Raw genomic sequence first — 23,906 nt, forward strand, 5'->3', positions numbered from 1 at the left:
CTCTGAGAGGAGTCCCTCTTGGATGCATCACAACATGGCAGGCGCCATGTTGTGTATCTCTCAAATCTATATCTTATCTCTTTCTCCTTATAAAACCACCAGAACTCCATCAAAGGGGCTCCATCCTAATGAAGGAATCAAACCTAATCATTTTTCAAGGGCCCTACCACTAAACACCATAGTCCAATTAGTTTCTACCTTCTTTAATATCATTGACATAAGATTTTTGTAATTAAATTCCTTCATGAGTTCAGAGAGACAACCCGTTTTCATACATAGCCTCCAACGTATATTGAATCCATCATGAAAGAATTACTTAGACAACCTCTATCATAGTCTTCCAACAATACTTTTATTAAAAAGTGGAGAAGTTTATAATATCCTTCAATTAGCATTTTGAAAAACAAAAACCATAAATATAATAATAAATTCACCTGTATTTTAAGTTTAACATGGCTTGTATTTTAGTGTTTTATCATACATCTGTATGTAAGGTGCATTTATGAAGACTTCTTTTTAAATACAAAAATAGTATAAATTTAAACTTATATGCTTATATGTCTATATATGACCAAACACCCAATGAACATATTTTATACTTTTTTAACTTGAGCATTTGTAATCTAATGTCTCTCCAGATCAATAATCTTCAAAAATAATTTGAAACTATTTTGCCGTATACTATCATAGTAATAAGGTGTAAGATATTAACCAATATATTATTATTTATAATTCATACAGATTAAAGTATATAACACATTTTTATATAAATATTTAACCTGAATATCAAGAATGATTGAAATTGGAATTACTAGATCAAAAGTATACAGTTTAATAAAAGTACACACATACTCCAAAATTTTGGCAAATTTCTTCAGAAAGTTTAGGAAGTGAAAATTCTTATATCAGTTTAACTTTATTTTCATTTTCTTTAATGGTGGTTAAATATATATGCATATACACATATATTTATCTGCATATATAAAGAACAGAAAGTTTATAGCTTAAAATGGCATCAAAATCTTGTTTTACTCAGTGGCTCAGGAGGGTGAAGCAGAATAATCACAAGTTCAAAGCCAGGCTAGGAGACTCAGTAAGGCCCTAAGCAAATTCGTAAGATATATATATATATATATATATACACACACACATACATATATAAATTTAAATTAGTAAGATATATATACATACACATACATATATAAATTTATATAAAATATTTATTAATTTATAGGTTGTATATATGGAAAAGTTATAGATAATGTCATATATATATATATATATATATATATATATATATATATATATATATGACATTATCTATATTTTTTATTTCTTTTATTCCAAATGAGTATGTTCAGTGATTCTAATGTTTTATTATTTATACTGCAAAATATAATAAACTTGTGAATTTCTCCTCTACTCCTAGTCTTACAACCTTCTTCTCAATTGCAAAATTAGTTATTCCAATGTTAGTTATCCACATCTTTTTCTTTGATTTCACTTCTTTGATTCTAATTTTGTCATCTAAGTGTTGAGTCTTCCGGATGCAGTGACACACACTTGTAATCACAGCTGGTGGGGTGACCCCCCAAAAATGTTGAATCCATCTGGGATTAATTGTGGTATATTATAAAGATCCAATTTGATTTTCAAATGAAGCAAATTTGTTCATTGAAAAAATCCTCTTCTTTATATTGAATTGCAATTCTCTTTATTTATTTATGTATTTATTCATGTATTTATTTTAAATATTTTTTAGTTGTAGTTGGACAAAATGCCTTTGATTTATGTATTTTCATTTGGTGCTGAGGTCTGAACCCAGTACCTCATATGTGCTAGGCAAGCATACTACCACTGGCCACAACCCCAGCCCCTGCAATTCTTTTTTTTACTGTGTACATGAACATGTGTACACACTTGGACATGCACATTTATATCCACATCTAAAGTAATATCTTCTCTAAGATTATTTGTTTGTTACCCATTTTTTAGGTTTTTAAAATGAGTTGTTTATTTAAATTATCTAATTCAGAAGCTCTCAAGATTTATTATCTATTATCTCTATTTCAAATGAAATGTAAAAGCATTACTTTCAGTAAACAGACTCAGTGAAAAACAATAAACTCTAAACCTGTTGATCTCCTAAAAGTTGAGAGAAGAAGAGTGGTTAGGCAAGATTTAGAAGGGGTAGGGAAGTTGTCAATGGGAATAGTTTTATAGTTAGAAGGAATAATTTCTGGAGTTTTATTGTAAAGTAGAGTTACTTAGGAATAATGTATAAAGAATTGAAGGGAGAATTCTGAAAGTTCTAACTTTAAGAAATGATATATATTTAAGAAGGATTTGTTGTTTACCGTGATTCTATGATTATACAATATATACAAGTGTTTAAACATCCTATAATATCAATCAGAAATAAAATAAAACCTAAAAAATCTCAATTGTTATTTTCTCCAATCTTGCACAACTCTTATTAATTAAATCTCAAATAATTGACATTTATGCAATAATTAGTTTTCCCATGTAGGAATAAGACTCTGAGGAATTATATTATCATCTAAGGAACTTAATAATTGCAAGAGTATTGCATCCATGGGACACAGAGAAAATAAATATTACTTTTGTCCTGAATTAAAATGAAAATGATGGTATAATTTATACTGCATCTCTGACATGCACCTTAAATTATTAGACAGTTTTTCTTCTCTGTTTACTAGGGCTATCTCAGTGGCAAAGTGAGCTTGTAAACCTTCAGGACAGATCTGAGTATTGATAAAACCATTTTTTTTAAAAAAATCAAATATAATATAGAGATAACACATTCGTTCTATTTGTCTTCATTCTGTTATGCACACTATACTCTCCCTCCCATTTTCTAATATTGATGACTTTAGTTAAAGAAGAAAACATTTTATATCATGGAAGTTATTGAATCATTTTGCTGAGGTAAATTTTAGTTTATTCAAGTTTTGAATGTTTGCTTTAGAACTGAAGGAAAAGGCATTGAATAGAAGGTTTCAAGAACTTAGCTAGGAACACTGGATGGGCAGTGATGTCAAGCAGAGCTCATTTTTCCTAACTGGGTGCTTCTGGGGAGTCCACCAGGAGGTCAGTGCCTTCTTTGGTTTTCATGCTAACTGTATGAGTTCAAGACTGCTACAATTTCAGTTCTCAGGGTTCATGTGGCTTTCTAAAACTTATATTGGCAGTAATTTTAGATTTATTGAAGAAAAAAAAAAGTCAATGAGTGTAGAAACCAGGGAATAGGATGCATTTTCCTTCTGAAAGGGATTTTCATGTGAGAAGTGAAAGTTTATCTGTAAAACACTATATTGATATAGGCAGGAAGGTTGATAAGGTCATGCTAACTCAGGTTGTTGAACAGAATAAAATTGAAAAGTAGTGTTATAATGTAATCATCAGTTATTTTTTAAAAATATTTTTAGTTATAGATGTGCACAATACCTTTCTTTTATTTATTTCTTTTAATGTGGTGGTGAGGATTAAAACCCTATCACTGAATACCCCAGCCCCACCAGTTATTTCTTGCAAAGGTTATCTTTGAGCTCATTAAATGAATGAGGTACATTCTAAGTGCCAGGTATTTAGCAGTTAACAGGCAAGTGTTTTCATACGTGCGAGGGGGTAAGTGGTTCTTACAGTTGCCTGATTTATAGAAGATGTTAAAATAAATGTCATTATAAAGAAAATAAAAAAAATGTAAGATCAAAGAAATTTTATCACAGAATATATGTGTGTGTATTGACATTTGTATTTGACTTTTTGCAAATAATAATAACAGTTAATGTAAAGTGCTTGCCAATTTTTTTCTGATCCTCATGAATAAGTAACCACCATGTTTATACTAGCAACATGTCATAAAATATCTATAGGTTAGAATAAGCTTTTTTCCCATTTCTCTCACAACATCTTATATGTAATTTCGTATAACAATGAGGGTCTCCTTCCATTTGCATGCAATTTCCCTTTTCTCTCCCTTTCCCTCCCACCTCATGTCTCTGATAATGTTAATCTTTTTCTCCTGCTCTTCCTCCCTGCTCTGTTCTTAGTTGTTCTCACTATATCAAAGAAGACATTTGGCATTTGTTTTTTAGGGATTGGCTAGCTTCACTTAGCATAATCTGCTCTAATGCCATCCATTTCCCTGCAAATTCCATGATTTTGTCATTTTTTAGTGCTGCATAATAGTCCATTGTGTATAAATGCCACATTTTTTTTAATCCATTCATCTATTGAAGGGCATCTGGGTTGGTTCCACAGTCTAGCTATTGTGAATTGTGCTGCTATGAACATCGATGTGGCAGTATTCCTGTAGTAAGCTCTTTTAAGGCCTTCAGGGAATAGTCCGAGAAGGGCAATAGCTGGGTCAAATGCTGATTCCATTCCCAGCTTTTCCAGGAATCTCCATACTGCTTTGCAAATTGGCTGCACCAATTTGCAGTCCCACCAGCAATGTACAAGAGTACCCTTTTCCCCACATCCTCTCCAGCACCTGTTGTTGTTTGACTTCCTAATGGCTGCCAATCTTACTGGAGTGAGATGGTATCTTCGGGTGGTTTTGCTTTGCATTTCTCTGACTGCTAGAGATGGTGAGCAACATGTCAGAAAATATTTATAGGTTAGAATAAGCTTATGCTTGTTAGTATTTTTCCTAGTGTAATGATTCTAGTAGCACCAGATTCAAACTATAAAGAGCACTGCTTTTAAATAATAGACAATTATGAACAAATTTCCATTCGACTTTTAAGTTGGTTAATAATCATCTGCTATTTAAAAACATCTAGCTCAGATTTGTGTTTCTGAGGTTAACTACAAAGGTCTGCACACAAATCATTAAAAATTCCTGGGCCATTTTATATTTTTTGTTAACATAGTATTTTTTTTTTAATTACTGTATCATAATCTTACCTAGAAATAAATTTTTAATTTTAGCTTTGCTTATACACTTAAATTATCCAGCTAAAATATTTTACAGAACATTTTCAAGAATATATTCTGATATAAATCATTTGTGTTGTTAATTATTCATTAGTAAGCAAATATTACCACAATAATATTATGTAATATTATTTAGAGTGTGAAAGTATATAGAAATATTTTGAATACTATATATATATATATATATATATATATATATATATATATATATATATATACACACACACACTCACACACACATACACACATCACACATACACACAAAGCTTGAAAAAATAATTTAATTATCTATTGGATAGACAAATGGAAATTTAAATAAATTTAGCCTCAAACTTGCCATGTAAATTAGAAATAGTTATACATAGTACTGATTTACTTGTTATTTTCTATGTAACTGTATTGTTACTACATGTCATATTCAATTATAACACTATGAAATTTGTAATCAGTATGAGCATATCATTAACAAAAATCAATAATACATTATTGCATTTCTGTGAGTTTACAAATCTCCAGTCCTTCTTAGAAAAACTTACTATAGGCTTTGAAGGATTTATAAATTTAACGTATTACTGCAATGTGTTGTTGGGGTCCATTACTAAGAAAATAGATATTTTCTAGATGGCATTGAGATACATCTCTAAAACTTTGATGAAAGTATGGAATGCAAGCTGGGCAAATGAATAAAAACTACCTCAGGCATCAAGAACCACAGGAACTCAAGCACCACAGCAGCAAATTGTTGAATGAGCACTGCACAGTGCATCTTAGCCATACTCATGATAACCTGGGAGTTCACAGCTATCAGACTAAGGGAAGATTGAATAATAGAGAGTTTACAATTCATGTTAAGAGTGAATTGGACCCAATTAATGGTCTGCCCTCAGAAAAATAATGTGTTTTTAAGGTACATGTACAATAATATTCACATATACCCAAAATGAAAATTGTAAATTGTTAAAACACAAAGACTATAAAAGTCCTGTTACATTTTCATTTTTACATTTAATCATTTCATTTAGTTTACATGGCAATCTCTAGTCACGTACTAGCTTACATATTTTTATGTGTTGTCAAATTCTTTTCATCAATTTCAATACTTATAGATGAAACTAAACAATTCCATTATTATATTTTAAGAAATTACCACCATGAAGAAAATAGACAGAAAATTCATCTTGTCCTTAGTTTACTTTTCTTTCTTTGTGTATTCTCATGCAGTGCTTTTTATTTATAATCTTGAGAAAGCCATCGGAAGGTGAATTCACCTTGTTGCAAAAAAACAGAAATGTATTATAGAATGTTTAGTTGTTTCCTGGTGGTATCTTTTTCAAAAGGTATATGGAAATGACATTATAGACAATATCAAGTTACAGTTAAATATTTTTCTGTCAAGGAGAGAGGAGATTTCAGAAATATGAATCTTCTCCTCTTTGGGCCTATCTTGAATTCTGGCTCTTACACCTAGCCAACTGTCAGGGACAGATCTATGTAAACATGAGTTCCTCACTGGTGGGCCTGAGATCTTTCAATTCCAGTCTTTAAAGCTAAAGTTTCTTGACAGATGATATTTTAGGAAGACATCTCCTGAGACTTTCTCACAGTTCAATCAGGCATGTCTCGATTTCTATAGGCAAATCTCTGCATTTGCTCTATTGTTTCATATAAGAGAGTGTGCTCCCAATTAATAGACTCATTAAGATTTGCCTTTATAGAAGGTTTATCCATGATTGTTTAAACATGATATTTATGCATTATTATTTTTGTGGGATAATAAATTCAACATAAAGTATTCATTCCCATTTTAAAATTACAACCTTGGTTTCAGACTTGATAAGGGTATGTAAATTTTTCTAAAGAAAATATTTTATATAGAAGAAATCATGTAATACCTTGAAGTTCAAAGAAGTTTCACATTTGACTGAACAATCATATGGAATAGAAAATATCTGAAAAGTCCAAAGTACAAAAACTACATGATAAAGGGTCCAGAATATGTAGGGATCTAAAACCATTTTTTTTTGTATGAAATACACTTAATGGTCTCTCCAATTTTACAAATTTATTGCTAGCTTATAAAACAAGAACTATTGAGTTACATTTACCTTTGCAGATGCAGAAAACACACAACAAAAGTCAGACAGATATTAAAATATTCCAGCCTTCCCATGAGATGATATTATTTTCATAAACTTTATAAAGCAAAATTAAATTCTTCTCTAATTATAGCTAAGTATATTCACAAATCTTTAAAGATAAATAATGATTTAAGAAATTTTTAAAAACTTAAGAATACACTTAAGAAAAGGTCCTGAGTTATTGTAAAAAAATATTTTAATGGTGTTTTGTTTTAGGCTTTACATAATAATTTTGCAAAAGAAAAATAAATGCTTTTTCATATTGATATAATATGTACTTAAGGGTATGCAGCTTAATATGTGTTTCTTTGTAGTGACATATTTCTAATAGTAAAAAAAAAATTAAGAATTTAAATATTTAAGTGATTCTGTTTTTGTATGTCTTAGGAAAGAAATAATTGTGATGAGCTTATAAGGGATATTATCTCTGAAGATCAAGTTCATATCCATGAAGAAATTACAACTAAAAAATATGAACTACTTTGTAAAATGTCCAAGTAACATATTCAAGTTTCATTTAAAACTTTTTTTTTCCTTTCTCTGTTTCTGGGAGAGCAAGTGATCCAGTATTTGCCTCTTAGAAAAATTGAATTACTAACCAGTAATTACAGTTCTCTGAATGTAATATTCTCAGTGGATTTGTATCAATAGTCTTGGGGCATTTTGGCATATGAGTTCCAGTAATGTAACATTGTGAAATAAAGAAAATTAAGTTCTAATAGATTATATCTTAAATTTGTCTAGTATATTTCTATAAAGCCACTTTGAATTTTTTTTCTTTCCAACAGTCTTGTGAAATAGACTCAGTTAACCCAAGATGTAATTCTTTAGCACACAGAAAGGTGAAATCCAAATCCAAGATCATAATGTTATTTATGAAGCTAGAAAAATCTGTGCATGATGAGGTAGCACAGATTCACTCTGCTATATTGAGTCTGCAATTCCATTTTTTAAATTATGTACCAAAGCAATATAAATGGGAGATACTAATCTTTAGAACATTTAAAATACCCTCGCTATCATCTTCTTGTAAATTTTAAGCATTTAATTCATTATAACATGCTACATATTAAAGTATGAATTACTAATTAATATGTGTATTTAAAACTGAGATAAATGTAGAAATTCAATTACTAGGAGAGTTTTAGAAAATACAAGATATTATAATCTAGAATCTAAAGTGAAAATGTTTAAGCATAATTATTATATTTCCAGTTATATGAATAGTAAGAAATAGTTTACCATTTTAGAAAACTTAAAGATAAAAATACATATTTCATTGAATCAGGATTTTGTTTTAGGGTATAATGTAACTAAGGATGAACTAGTATTTTTTTGGAAAACAGAAAGATAAAAATTTTACCTTATGTAATATTGATTTTGAAAAATTTTGAAGAAATACTTTAAAAAGCTTAATTTCCTTTAAATTTCAAATGTTTTCTTACTATTGCCAAATTAAAAGATCCTAGTTTTCCTTGACTTATATTCAATCAGTAAGGTTAAGTATTTTTTTAAAACACATGCGCTTACTTATAAACTAAGAGGTATGAAAATGAAGAAAGCCATTATTTTTGATATTTGGATGGTAAAAATTGCTGTTATGCAAAGGGATTTTATCTTAATTATTCTGGAAGATGATTCAATTTATTTACATTGCATATAATAAAATTAGCATACATGATTTATTTATTCATATGATTTTCTGGAAATAAATATTGAACTAAGAAAAAATTCATCTTGTAATAAGCATATTTTGTTACTAATGACGTACATAACAGATTTTTAAAAGAGATTGTATGCAATACATATATTTGGGACTGAGAGTATACCTCAGTGGTAGAGCACTTGCCTAGCAATTGTAAGGCGTTTTGTTTAATCCTCACCTCCACAGAAAAGAAAAAACAACCACAACCAATTATTACCTAACACTTTTGTCCATATGTTTGTGAGTATAATATAACTTGTATTTCAAATGAAGGGTTGTGTTTCTTATTTAAAGGAATGAGTAGTTTCAAGTTTCCAGTACCAAAGATGACTTCCAAGTAGACATGTTTGTTGTTGTCATGAGAACTGGTTGCCTTTTTCACTACCCTAGAATAATATTTTAAGTGGAAAATACAATATAAATTGAGTGAGTATTTGGCCAGGTCCAAGTATGAGTTAAAGGTTTAGAAATATTTTATTGTCAAAAAGAGTACAAAGTGTGAAATGTCTAATAGTTTGTAGGTTGTTCATTTTATTAAAATTAGATTTTATGGTAATAATAAAAGCAACTATCCTTTGAAACTAACTATGAGTGCCAAGTACCTTGCAAGCACTATTGTATTTGAGGTTTACAACACCATTGTCTAGAGAGCTGTGTTCCTTGTTAAGTAGGAGAGGCAGAGATAGAATTCAGACTCAGAAAAGCATAACTCTAAAATGCAAACATTCAACCCATGTACTATATTCCCTTCTGAGCCCCATAGTTTTATTTTTGATTAATAAAAACTAAATCCATTCCATGTCTTAATTTACTTTTAATTGTATTAAAATTTTTTTTGAAATGGAATTTTCTTATTACAAAAGTAGAACATCCTGTGAAGTCTATAAAAAAAGGTAAATCAAAGAAAAAAATTAATTACCCATAGTCATAATACTCCCAAATTAATTCATTCAATAACTGTAAATTCTGTGGATTTTTTAACATTAGGTATCTGTAGGCCCACATAGCCAAAGACTAGTGATGGTCTTCTTCCATCTAAAATTTAGATCCTAAAATGTGAAGGCATTAAGATTAAATGATGCCTCCCTGTTATTATATAGAAAGTGATAATGTTAACTGTAATGTTTAAAAAATATTTTTTTCTGATAACATTATAGTTTATTAAATGTTCATGTTGTCAATGTTTACAACATTATTGATAATAGTTTATGGTATTCCAGTAAATATGTAAGTATTTTAACACTTAGTTTCTTTAATTATTTTTTTTTACAAACTATTGGATTTTAGTAAAATTTTACCATGTTTATTTTTCTTTAAACTTGAATCCATGTACTTATGCATTATGTATGCCTACATGATTGCAGGATTGCATTCCTTATTTTTTTTTTTTTTTTTTTTTGGTAACAAGGAATGGACCCAGTGATGCATAATCCACTGATCCACATACTCAGCCCTTTTTTGTATTTTTTTAGAAACAGGATCTCAATGAGTTGTGTTGCTGAGGGACTCGCTAAATTGCTGAGGCTGGCTTTGAACTCACAATCATCTTGCCTCAGCCTCCCAAGACTCTGGCGTGTACCACTGCAACCAGCTACATGATTTCATGTACAAGAGACCACATTGCAGTTAAATTCTCCAGGTATCTTAAACATATTATCCTTAAAGTAATTTTTATGTAGGCAATGTGTGAATAAATACACACACACACACACACACACACACACACACATATATATATATATATATATATATATATATATATATATATATATATAAATTACTTTAAAGAATTTTATATATAATTGTATACAAACATATATAGGTATATAAAACTTGAAAAACAAGCAACTTCTTTTCACCCTTTATTAGGATTATAAGATGATGGAAGAGGATTTCCCAGTAGGAAGTAAAAGGTCTCAGTATTCATATTTTTCAGGAATACCACCAAAGGAATTTTGAAGTAAGTCTGCTAACAATGTGTAATGGTTTTCAGTCTATTGAGAAAACAGTGGATTGAGCAAGACTATATAATAGTACTATTTTAGAGTAGAAATTTTTTTTGAAACAATTATTCACTCACAGAAACTTGAGAAAATAATACATTTTTTTTGCCTTAGAGAATTCAAAAGATGTGTTTTCTACTGTGCTGATAGTATGATACTATTTTCACAAATTAAGAGCCCTCAATAGAGAAATGGCCCAACTCTATAACTACTGTCAATGGTAATAGCTCAAGATCAACTACTTTAAAATTAAAATGACAATTTATTTTTTCAGCTCTTCTCTCTTGTTTAATTGGCATCTATTCAAAAATTCCATACATGGGTCAAATTATTTATTTACCTAGAAATACATTCTGCAATGAATTTACACTGGAGCCTTATAAAGTGAGTTGTGGTGCAGAAAATTAGATGTCTCCTGGGTAAAACATTGTGATTTTCAATAAATCCAATGGTAGATTGGTACCATCAGTTTTTAACATTTTTGAAGAAAAATTATTCATGCTGTTTCTCTGCAGTGCTGAACTTTGAGGATTCCTATAATCCTTTGACCTTATGTTACATGAAGCTGACCCAGATTTGCATGCAGAGAAAAAACATTTTGGCTCAGACAGCAATCACTAAACTCACTTAACTGAATAAATTGGTTGTTCAGTAAAAAGTCTTGGTTAAATTCCTGTATATTGAGAGATTGGGGTTTTGATGCTATGTTCAGCTTGTTAGAAAAGAAAGATATATAAACTTAGTATTACTACATAAACAAAAGCACTATTTTACTCAGGTATTAATTGCCTCAAACTTTTGTTCAATTGATTGGTTTCTATAGATAGTAACATTAGATACCTAACCAAGCCAGTAACTATAGATAATACCTGAATTTACAAGTGTTATCTTTCTGAAAAAAATTATGGCTTTCTTCTTATACTGTATTCAATGAGTATCTTGCTTTAGGCTAAACAGTCAGAGTAGATAATTTATACTTTAGAATTTTTGATTTAAAAAATCTGGGTCAAATCACCATTTCACCCATCTATTGACCTTCTTGGACTATTCCCTGAAGACCTTAAAAGAGTGTACTACAGGGATACTGCCACATCAATGTTCATAGCAGCACAATTCACAATACCTGGACTGTGGAACCAACCCAGATGCCCTTCAATAGATGAATGGATAAAAAAAATGTGGCATTTATACACAGTGGCGTATTATGCAGCTCTAAAAAATGACAAAATCATGGAATTTGCAGGGAAATGGATGGCATTAGAGCAGATTATGCTAAGTGAAGCTGGCCAATCCCTAAAAATCAAATGCAAATGTCTTCTTTGATATAATGAGAACAACTAAGAACAGAGCAGGGAGGAAGAGCAGGCGGAAAAGATTAATATTAAACAGAGACATGAGGTGGGAGGGAAAGGGAGAGAAAAGGAAAATTGCATGCAAATGGAAGGAGACCCTCATTGTTTTACAAAATTACATATAAGAGGTTGTGAGGGGAATGGGAAAAAAAAACAAGGAGAGAAATTAATTACAGTAGATGGGATAGAGAGAGAAGAGGGGAGGGGGGTAGTAGAGGATAGGAAAGGTAGCAGAATACAATAGTTACTAATGGCATTATGTAAAAATGTGGATGTGTAACCAATGTGATTCTGCAATCTGCATTTTGGCTAAAAATGGGAGTTCATAACCCACTTGAGACTAATGCATGAAATATGATATGTCAAGAGCTTTTTATTCTTTTGAACAACCAATAAAAAAAGAGAAAAGAAAGAAAGAAAAAAAAAGAAACACCATAATGTGGTAAAATAAACCAACAAATATTGTTGCAATAGTAATACTGAATGGAGAAAGAATTTTATTTATGACCAGCTTCATAATAACTATAAGTTCAAACTATGGTTATGTTTTTTCATTAAAAGAAAAGAATGACTGTTCTTTATAGTTATAGCATCTCTGAGGTTCTTATTAACTACTATATAATAAAATTACAAATTATTGTTAGTTATGCAATCGTTTTATACATGTCCAAAATCATTATACATATCCAAAATAGATTTTTCACATTTAAAGAACTTTACACAAAATATTGATTTTAATCACTTCCCACTGAAGAAAATGATCACTATCCCCTTATTTTAGTGATTAGACACAGAGAAGTTTACCTTCTTGCTTATTGACAAATGAATATAGAGTTGGAGGTCAGAGTATTCATCTAGATTTGGTTCTCATTCATTCTTGTCAAATGTCATTAGTAGTTTGTTTGTTGGCTTTTTTTTAATATTTACTTTTAGTTTTTGGCGGACACAACATGGGGTGCTGAGAATCAAAACTGGGCTGCCCACATGCCAGGGAGTGCTGTACCACTTGAACCACATCCCCTCTTGGGTGGCTTTTTAATGCAGTGCTTTGTGTTCAACCCAGTACCTCACGCATGCTAGGGAAATGCTTTACCTCTGATCCATAACCCTAGTCCCCAAAGTCCTTTACTTATTTTTTTGGGGGGGTGGGAGAGTGTGTTTGTGTAGTGCAAGGGATTTAATCCATGGCCTTTTATCAGCAAAACAAGAACTCGACTGACTAAGCTATAATCTCAGCCCTGATCTATACTCTTTTAACAGTGACAATGGAGCAGCCTGTCATTCAGCTTTTGATTCTGCGCCCACTTGGCTCAGGTTGGAGGCAGGGCATGAAGCCTTGATCAATCAGTCTCTTAGGTGAGAACTGTCCAACCCTCATGCAGCCGGTGATGAGGGGGAGGGCTTCCACAATCTTCTGTTCCCTTGGTGTCTGGAGCCCACCATTTTTTCAATCTTTTTGCAGGCTTCTGTCCTGGATCCAAGCCCAGGTGTCTGTGCTATGCAGAAACTGAAAACAAATCACAGGGAGAACACTGAGAACCCTGAGAGCCAGGAAATGGTAAGTGTGCCTTGTTATCTTGATACTGGGTAGGAAGGTGGCTTAAAGCTGACAGGAGTGGCAATAGTGGAAACTGGGAGTTGTGGCTAGTGACTCCTCATGGTCCTCTCCAGAGTCTTTTGACCACAGGGTCACTCTGTGGAAGCTTAGCCTTCACCTCCCTCTGACTAGTCTAGTGAGGCTTAGATCAGCAGTTGAAAACCTGGGCATTTTGTTCCATAATCGTAAGATATTTCCAGCTTTTTTCTAAAGCCCTTTGTGGGCTTCCATGTCCCATGATTCCAGCATGTCTCCAGATTGCATAATAAAGACTGAGATAATTACCAGGAGAAAATCACAACTCCATTTTTTGTATTCAAGCATGAGAGAGGCTGCTGATTTTAGGGCTTGTTACTCATGAGGGTTTGTTTGTTTGTTGGTTTATTATTTTTTTTCTGTGTGTGTGTGTGCGTGTTTGTTTGTTGTTTTCTTTTTGGTACCAGAAATTCAACCCAGAGGTGTTCATCCACTGATTCACTTTCCCACCATTTTTTAATATTTTTATTTAGAAACAGGGTGACTTTGAAGTTCTTAGGGCCTCAGACATTTGATGATGCTTGCTTTTAACTCATTCTCTTCATGAGTCCTGAGATTTTTAAATGTAGCAGAAGCAGTATCTCAAATCCAGAACAGAAACCTGAAATCCAGAACTTCAGATTATCTCTCCATAGGTCTCAGAATAAACCCCTAGTTTTCTAGCTCTCTGTTCACATATCCAAAACTAGGGTTCTCTGTTCACAGAGAGTAAGTTTAATAATGACCATGTAATGCAGATAATGGGCCTCACTCAAAGACACCTGGTGGCTAACTGAAAGATGTTAATGAGCACCATTAAGGCCTATTTCAAAAGTAAAAGACCTTGAATCCCACTTGTGGGAACACCTTCTACAAAGTCCTTTGTCCCAGGAGTGATTCCTTATTGAATTTGAAGGAAAAAGGATGGGTCACAGAAAGAATAAAAGTGAACCCATATGGTAGTCAGAATGCCTTTTCCAAAGCCTATTCTAAATGCATTATGCTCCATGTTCTGCCCAAAACCATCAGTAAACTTCTAAGATGGCACACAAAAATGATTTTTTTTTTCTGATATCAATCCTTATACAACATGGTGGGCGTTCTATTTCTTCTTGCTTAAATAATTTTTTTTCTTCAAAATTTATGAAACAAGCACCCAGATTCATGGAAAACTGAGAAATTTTGGTTTATCTAAAAACTCCACTTTCAGCATTATTAATCATTATTTCCCCATGTTTTATTTCAAATGTATGCATCATTTATAGTGTTTTTCTTCAAGAACTGGAGGGCATTTTTAAAAGATTTTAATTTATCATTCTGAGATTTTCACATGAGAAAAAAGCAGAATAATATCAGGTGACATTAAAAAGAGTGAATCTCTCCTAAATGCGGTTTATGTGTCCATTTAAAATTTTTTTAAAAACTGTAATGGGTCATCAATTGAGGGTGTATTTATTTATTAATTAATTTGTTTATTTACTTATTTATGGTCAGACCATTTCATTAAAATAACCCACAGAAAATGCTGGGGTTGTGGCTCAGTGATAGAGCACTCACCTATCACATGCAAGGTCCTGGGTTCGATCCTCAGCACCAAATAAAAATAAGTAAATAATAAATAAATTAATAAATAAATAAATAACCCACAGAAACATTCCAAACATTTAAAGAAACGTTTTTATTCTGGTGTGGCAGGAAAAAATAGAAGTGGGACTAACTTGAATTTAAATTACATGCAAGTTCAATCTCTTTCTCCCTCTCTCCCTCTCTCTCTCTCTCTCTCTCTCACTCACTCTCTGTACTGAGGATTGACCCCAGGGCCTCATACTTAGAAGGCAAGCACTCTACAAGCTGAACTATTTACTCAGTCCCATTTTTTGGGAAGGAGAGACCAGGGATTGAAGTCAGGAGCACTCTACCGCTGAGCCACATTCCTACCCCTATTTTGAATTTTACTTAGAGACAGGGTTGCACTGAGTTGCTTAGTGCCTCACCATTGATGAGACTGGTTTTGAATTCATTAATTTTATTTCTCAGTCTTGTGAACAGCTGATATTACAGGCATGCACCATTATACCTTGCCAACTTCAATCTTAAGGGCTAAAGTACAGGCAAATTAGATCACAGTCCATGTAAATATCTTGGTACTATATATATAAAGGTGTTGATAGACCTTATGTTTTATTTACTTATATGTGGAGCTGAGAATTAATTCCAGTGTCTCAGATGTGTCAGACAAGAGCTCCCCTGAGCTCCAGCCCTAGCCCCCTGGAACATTTTTTATTGGGGATATTGGAGATTGAACTCACGAACACTTCACTACTAAGAGAAATCCCCAGGATTTTGGTTTTGTTTTGTTTTTTACTTTATCTTGTGAGAGGATCTCACTGAGTTTTTTTAGCACCTCGATTCTGCTAACGCTGGTTTTGAACTTTTGATAACTCTTCCTCAGCCTCTTCAGCAACTGGGATTACAGGCTTGCACCCACACACCAAGCCCCTGCTACATTTTTAATACCTGTTATAGGTAGATTTTAACCAGTAGCCTTAACTTTTTTCTAATATATATTTGATTTGAATACATAATAGTGAAACAGATTCTATTTTTTATCTCCAACACTGCTTTTGCTTATGACAATGTCTGAGTTAAGATTCCCCATTAAAGAATTTACTGTGTGTTGTGTTCTCATTCTGACTTCCCATATGACCTAGTTCTGAGTTTTAGAATATCTGAAACAAGGTTCTCAGAGATTCCAAATTTTTTGGAGTATTTAGAAAACACCACTACCTGAGTCTTTTCTAGGGACCAGTTTGAATTTTAAGTATGTAGCTTCTGAAGGGATGGACTAATTGGATGTTTTGCAGCTGGAAGGCATTTTCTGATATACTTTCTATCTAAAAGGTACTTCATTTGTTTCTTTTATTAGATACTGTGAATAAAGTTACAATAAAAATAGATGTGTGGCAATATATTTAGCAAAAGTATTCCAAATTTTTTACATATATACCCAGAGTTATTATTAGCAGATTGTATGGCATTTTTTTTTACCAAGAATTATTATTTATATTTTTTATTTATTTAAATAATGGAGATTAACCCCAGGGAATTTTACCAGTGTGCTACATACCCAGCCTCCAACACTTTTATTTATTGATTGATTTTTGAGAGAGGGTTTCACTGGGTTTCTAAGGACGTTGCCAAGCTCTTGAGGCTGGTCTTTAACTTGAGAATAAACCCCTAGTTTTCTACCTCTTATTCTCCTAAGCCCCTGGGAGTACAGGCATGTACGACCTTGCACTTCTACCCCAAATTATTACTAGTGGATTATGTGCATTTTTGTTTAGGGCTTTTAAAGAATCTTAAACCTTTTATAAAGATATTTATTAAATTTATTTAAAATATATTTATTAAATGTATTTAAAAATGTCACCAACATTTTTACATATTTGTGTACCGTGGAATCCCTATTAATTATGAGATATTTGCTTGGTTTTGAATGGTTTGGTGCTGAATATTGAACCCAGAGTTGCATATCACTGAGATACATCCACATTCTTTTTTATGTTATATTTTGAGACAGGCTCTCATTAAGTTGATTGTAGCCTTGTTATGTTAATGAGGCTGTCTTTGAACTAACAATTCACCTGTGTCATTTTCCATAGCTTCTAGAATTTCAGGCATATTCCACCATGCATGACAATTTTAGATTTTGATAATAGCCATTCCAATAGAACTGCATAGGCTGCAGAAAATTTTTTGATTACTGCATTAAATCCCTGAGGCAGTTTACGTGAAGTAGCCAGTGTAAGCGTGTTGAGTAAAGATTAGCAAGGATTGTGGAATGTGATAGACATTATTATCTAAAGTACACGTATGGGGCTGGGGATGTGGCTCAAGTGGTAGTGAACTCACCTGGCATGAGTGTGGCCGGGGTTTGATCCTCAGCACCACATACAAACAAAGGTGTTGTGTCCGCCGAGCACTAAAAAATAAAAATATTAAAATTCTCTCTCTCTCTCTCTCTCTCTCTCTCTCTCTCTTTCTCTCTCTCTTTAAAAAATAATGTACAAATATGAAGACAGGAATTGATGTGAACATACTTTATATAAAAACAGAGGTATGAAAAATTTTTCTATATGTGTAATAAGAATTACGATGCATTCTGCTGTCATGTATTTAAAAAATAAAACCAAAAAATATTTATATGTATTGCTGAGAATCAAACTCAGTGCTTTTGCACATGCTAGCAAAGTAGTCTACCACTGAGACACAACTCCAGCCCATGTAACCAGCTTTTTATACTCTCTTTGTAGTAATCAGAAACAACTTTAAAAATTGAAATTGCATTTATATCACTTTTCCTAGTACAGTAATGCATTACTAACTAAACTTATTCTTAGTATTTTTTTAAAAATAATCTAATGGATGACTGTTATTTCTTTCCAGAGACTATTTTATCACTTCTTTAGGCCTTGGTGAAGGGTCTTTTTTTTCAGAATATAGATGTCTTCTATTATCAAATGGGTCCATGCTAAGTGTGTTGAAAATAGTGATTCTAAAACTTCACACAATCTACACATTTCCAAGACTATAGGGGAAAGAAAAAGACAATATTCATAACCAAGAAACCATTTCCATTGGAAGCATAGTATCAGTGTCCAACCTGGAGTTTGATCCAGGTCTTTCAGTGGTAAGGTTGTTTAAGAACCACAACCATAGGTTTTTGGGATCCTCTAAAGTACACTGAATGGCTTTAAATCATTACTCTTATTCAAAATAAAATTTCTGCTACCTACTTAAAAATAAAGCACTATGAATGAGAAAGGTGAATGAGACCTAAGTTCTGTGGAGGTATTGAGGTTGACCTTTAATTATAGTTTATAAATAGTCAAATAAGAAGGGCCTTAGGGTTTTCCAACACATGATATGGAATACTTAGATGAACTGACAAGAAGTAATGAAAATGCATTTCAGGAAAGTGATGTCACAGAAATTTTCAGGGTTGAATCTTGGAAATGTGGGAAAAATATATTCATATTCATATGCATTTCTATAAAAAAATAAGTGATAAGTACATGAGTAGGGTAAATTCAGTATGCCTCATGCATTGTAGGTTGAAGGTAATTATAAAGTAATAACTGAGGAGATCCAGAACTCTATAATTGTGGGAGACATTAATAGCAATTTAGAAAAAGAAAATATAGTTAAATCCCTTTAGATTTGCCTCGGTCCTCTGTTCCTCTAATAAATTTGATTCTGTCAAATGAGATTATGTGCGTATGGTTCTCTCTGAATTTATGTTTTCTCTTGTTTTTAGGATTTTGTCAGCTATGTCATGTAAAGCCCTGTCTAAACTCCCTTTGGGGGCTCTTATACCTCCTGGTCTGGACTGCAGAGCAGAGACCCACCTCACTCATTCTGTGCAATGAATTGACTTTTGTAAGTCTTTGCCAACAATGGTTGGAAGAACAAGCATATGGAGGGTCTTTCATATCATATAATATGGTTTTCAAACCCTGTGGGTTAAAAGGTAGTTACTTGCTATGTTAGAAACATCTTCCCTATGAGAAGGGCTTACCTATATTGTTTGGTTTGGAAGCCCCGTGAACACAGAAGAGACGCATTTATGCTCACAAACAAAGGAATACCAAAAGCCATTAGATATGAGAAAATACATAAAATAAAATCTTCTCTTAGAGCTTTCAGAGGTAAAAAGTTTATTTCTGTTTTCTGTAAGAAAACAAAAATTTCTCTTTGTCCTGACAATATTTTGATGTTTTAAACTTGCTTGCAATTTCTACCGGTGTTTTGAATTCACCTATGCCTGGCTATCCCTTACCAGATAGCGACCCTCTCTAAAACCTTACTGGTGCCTCATAAATTCTGGCTCCCACTGACCCAATAACAATTCTCTCTAAATCTCAGTGGCAGCACATAAATTCTAAGTCTGGAGCTGAATTTATTCCCTCCCTTGAAATGTTAGCCATGTAGATCCTTAACCTGCTATCTGCCTTTATATTATGATTTTCAAAATCTTGTTAGCTGTAGGTACCTTAGCACCCACCTCCTTTGTAACTTTTTGTGCTGTAAAAATATTTTCCTGAAGATCAGGGGGATGATCTCTAGCATGGGGTCTTGTAAGAGACAGTCCTGGCCAGCTTTTGTCTACACAATACAATCTTGATTTAATTTGATTTAAAATTGGAGTTGGTGCTCTTTACTTTGTGTTTTGGTTTAACATTAACCTTTTGTATTAACTTTACTGTAAATAAAACCAAAGAACACAACAAAACTCCTGTAAATGAGCCAGGTGCATAAGAATAGTCATTCCTTACTGAAAGCACAGTATTCATTATAGAAATGATATAAAAGATCTCTCAAATATCAAGAGAGTTTAGGAGGTAGAAATTTTATTTCTTTCAGAATATAGGTAGTAAAATAGTACAAAAGAGAAAATGTGAAGCATGAATATATTAAGTAATATGCAAAAAAAGTCACCAAAATATTTATTACAAAAAAACATATCTACAGAAATGGTTCAAAGAAGCTGTCTTTTTGTCAGGAATAAACATTTGGATAAAAATGGAAGTTTTGATTCTCTTTTTAAGTAGTTTTACTCATAGTGAATTATCTTTACACTATTTCTACATTTTACTGGTTGGAACTAATTATAATTAATATATCTGCAAAAATGGTACTGAATGCAGAAAAATATTATTGCTCATGTTTGAATCACCTACATTATTTGATCTTTCCCTTTTTAAACCAAAAATCTGCATAAAACCATCTCTTAATAAATATCTCTATCTCTGTATATTAGCAGCAACTGAGTTATAAAATTTGCTATGATAACTTGTCTCTTCATGTACTTAAAGACTATGAATTTGCTGCTTAGCACTTAGGTATAATTCTCTATGGTGTTCTCTAGTTATTTTTGTCTCTATGTTTTAAACCAAGCTCTTAGTATGTGCCTTAATTACTCTGTGTACCAATGTAGGATTTATGTCTTATTTGTGACACTTTGTTCCCAGAACTGTGTCTAAAGGGAAATATTTACAAAATGATTATTAAGGAAAAAAATCTGTTTAATATTATATTTTATTTTATATTTATTTATATGTTTATGTATAGATATTTTATTATTTAGAAACACACTTTGATCTGAAACTATAGTGCTACTAGTGTATGTTAGCTTGAATTGGTTGTGAGAAACAAACTAAAAAGGCTTTCATCTTTGTTGGTGATTTCTGGAACCTCAGGAACCTAGTGAATAATGGCAGAAATAAGTAACTCTCTAGTTTGAGGCAGAACCACCAAACTAGATGATATTTTGCTCCTGCTTTCTATCTTGATCATTGGAATCATAACTTTAAATATACATGGAAGACTTTTGGAAATATGTCCTGTTACTTCTTTAAAAAAAATCAATGAAAGTGAAAAATAATGCAGGAAAGATAGATAATTAATTTCAAACTATTCATTTGTTAAAATAAATAATTTTTAAAATCACCAGAAATTCTGAAAAGTTAGAAAAGTTGAAAGCTTTAGAAATAGCCTAAGGAAATTTCTCTTTACTCAGGATAGTAGACTATGTTTCTCTTTTCTCAGGACAGTATACTATGTCTCCAACTCATTCCTCTATAGAATTGGACTGTGTGCAAATATGAAAATTAAGTGCTAAGATGCCCCACATGGCTTAGAAGTTTAAAATTCTGACAGAAGCTCAAATCTGCCATTTTTCTACTTTACAGAATACAAAATCTTAAATTTATAAACTTCACAAACATTTGAAGAATTGTAATTCAAAATGACCTAAAAAATGAAAAAATCATTGAAGGATGACCCACTGAACATAAGGACTTATAATATTAAAGCCCTTATATTAAATGTCTTCTTATCATTGTCAAAATTTTCCATGTTCATATTATCAATATATTAATCAAAATTTTTATGCATTTAATAACAAATATCTAATTTCCTATTTTATTTTGTCTTTTAAAAATTAGTAGTAATCTTTATTAATAATTTAATGCTCATACTTTTAAAATATGAAACATATACTTTAAAAGCTATGGCTATAGCAAGTGAAAAATCCAGCCTAATTTTTATTTAAGACTGGAAGCCATCTCATCACAAAGGCATGAAAAGTTAATTTCTGCTTCATTATAAATTACCTTGATTTGTAACCTTGCTTGAAATGCCTTCCAGTGCCTTGAACTCATCCATGTCTGGTTTTCCCTGATGAGATAAAAACCCTCTGTGAAAATTTAGTGATGACTCATAAATTCTGGCTTTCCCTGACCAAATAACAACTCACTCTGAAACTTTAGTGATGCATCATAAATTCTGATGTTGTTATCTAAATTTACTCCCTAAGTGATGAACCATTTAGACCATTAACCTACTACCTGCATTTGTATTATGCTTATGAAAATCCTGTTATTCGTGTAAGTTCTCAAGACACCCCCCTTTTGCAAACTTTTGTGCTACAAAACTACAGTCCTAGAGAACTGGAATGGTGTCTTCTTTTCCCATGGGTTTCAGGAGAGACTGTTATGCTCAAATATGGGACCCCCAAACGACCACCAGAGACCAAGATCGATGTAAGCACCAAAGAGATGTTTATTGCAATCTATCTCAGTCCTCCACACACACAGCAACTGGTGGCTTAGAGGCCCTGAGCCCAGGGTTAGCAGTTTTATAACTCTTTGTGGAAGGCAGGAACCCCACATACATCATAGCATCTCTTAGCAAATTATCACACACCTTGGAAAAATCATAAACAACTGTAAAACATGATTAGCACATTCACTGGTGGAAACAAGTTGGGTAAGCATGATTAATTAGTACAAGATGGGTATTCATTTGAACAGACTGGCTTAGGCCACAAGGGGAGTGTATGCTGAATTGTATGGTTTCCAAAAATGTTATCAACCACCATAAACTAGTGTAAGGGTCATTTGGAATCCCAGGAATTTTCCCTGCTTCATGCTGATTGGTTGGCTGCTAAGGGGTTGCTATGGATCCCCACCTAGCCTGACTGAGTCACAGACACCAGGCCCAGCAGATGTCTCCTGTTATTTGTAGATAAACAACTCAGCAGGTTGGGTATGAGCCTAGGAGTGCTCTGTGTGTGTTTTCAAGGACAAGAGTCAAGCCCCCTTCTTTCAACAGTCTTTGCTCTGAGGTAGAGGCTGGTTTCTCACCTTATACCATATGGATTTTTTATGTATTTTTTTAGCTATAGCTGGACACAATACCTATATTTCACTTATTTATTTTTATGTGGTACTGAGTATTGAACCCAGGGTCTTGCACATGGGCGTTGAGCACTCTACTGCTGAGCCACAATCCCAGCCCCTTATGTCTTGTTTTTATTGGGCATTTTTACTTTAGGGGGTTTCTTCCCAGTTCAAACTTCAATCTGTCACCTAAAAAGAACAGAGATCAATCAATAAATAAAATTTTATAATTATTGTCATTATTTTATATTAATTCCTGAAAAATATACAAACATATATAATTCATAAACTGAAATGACTTTATATGTAAGTTTAAATTTAAATTAGTTCCCACTTATGGGAAAACAACCTTGTCTTAAAATAACAGCAGCCTGAGACACTGGGGTACATTTCTCAGATTAAAACAACAACAACAACAAAAAAAAAACCCAGCACTCAATGACCTGAGATTCTAGCCCTTATTCTTGCCTGGATTGGATAATATTCCCTGTCACTCAAAAAAGGGCTCACTTCTCTCAGATCCAATGTTCATGATCTGAAGTCCCTTCCAATCAAGAGCATTTTGTGGGAACTGTCCAATCCTGTGTGTCATCAGGGAGTAGGAGGGTGGGCTTTCACTTCTAATCTCCTGAGTCCTCCATTTTTGCCATCTGTAGTCTCATACTTCAGAGTCACAGGTTGTTCTGCTGTGCAGGAACTGAGGATCCCAAGTAGCCCTACTCCTGAGAACAAGGAAATGGTGAGTGTGCATTGGCCTAGCAAGGGAGGCTGGGGGAGAAAGGCTATTGGAACCACAAGACTGGCTGTGTTGAAAACAGGAGCTAGCAGATTGGGACCCTGGGCAGTCTCTGGAGTCTGCAGGCTTAAGTCCTCCACTGGGCCACTATGTCCT

This window comes from Callospermophilus lateralis, unplaced genomic scaffold (genome assembly GCF_048772815.1).
Source record: "Callospermophilus lateralis isolate mCalLat2 unplaced genomic scaffold, mCalLat2.hap1 Scaffold_132, whole genome shotgun sequence".
In the NCBI taxonomy this organism is placed as follows: Eukaryota; Metazoa; Chordata; class Mammalia; order Rodentia; family Sciuridae; genus Callospermophilus; species Callospermophilus lateralis.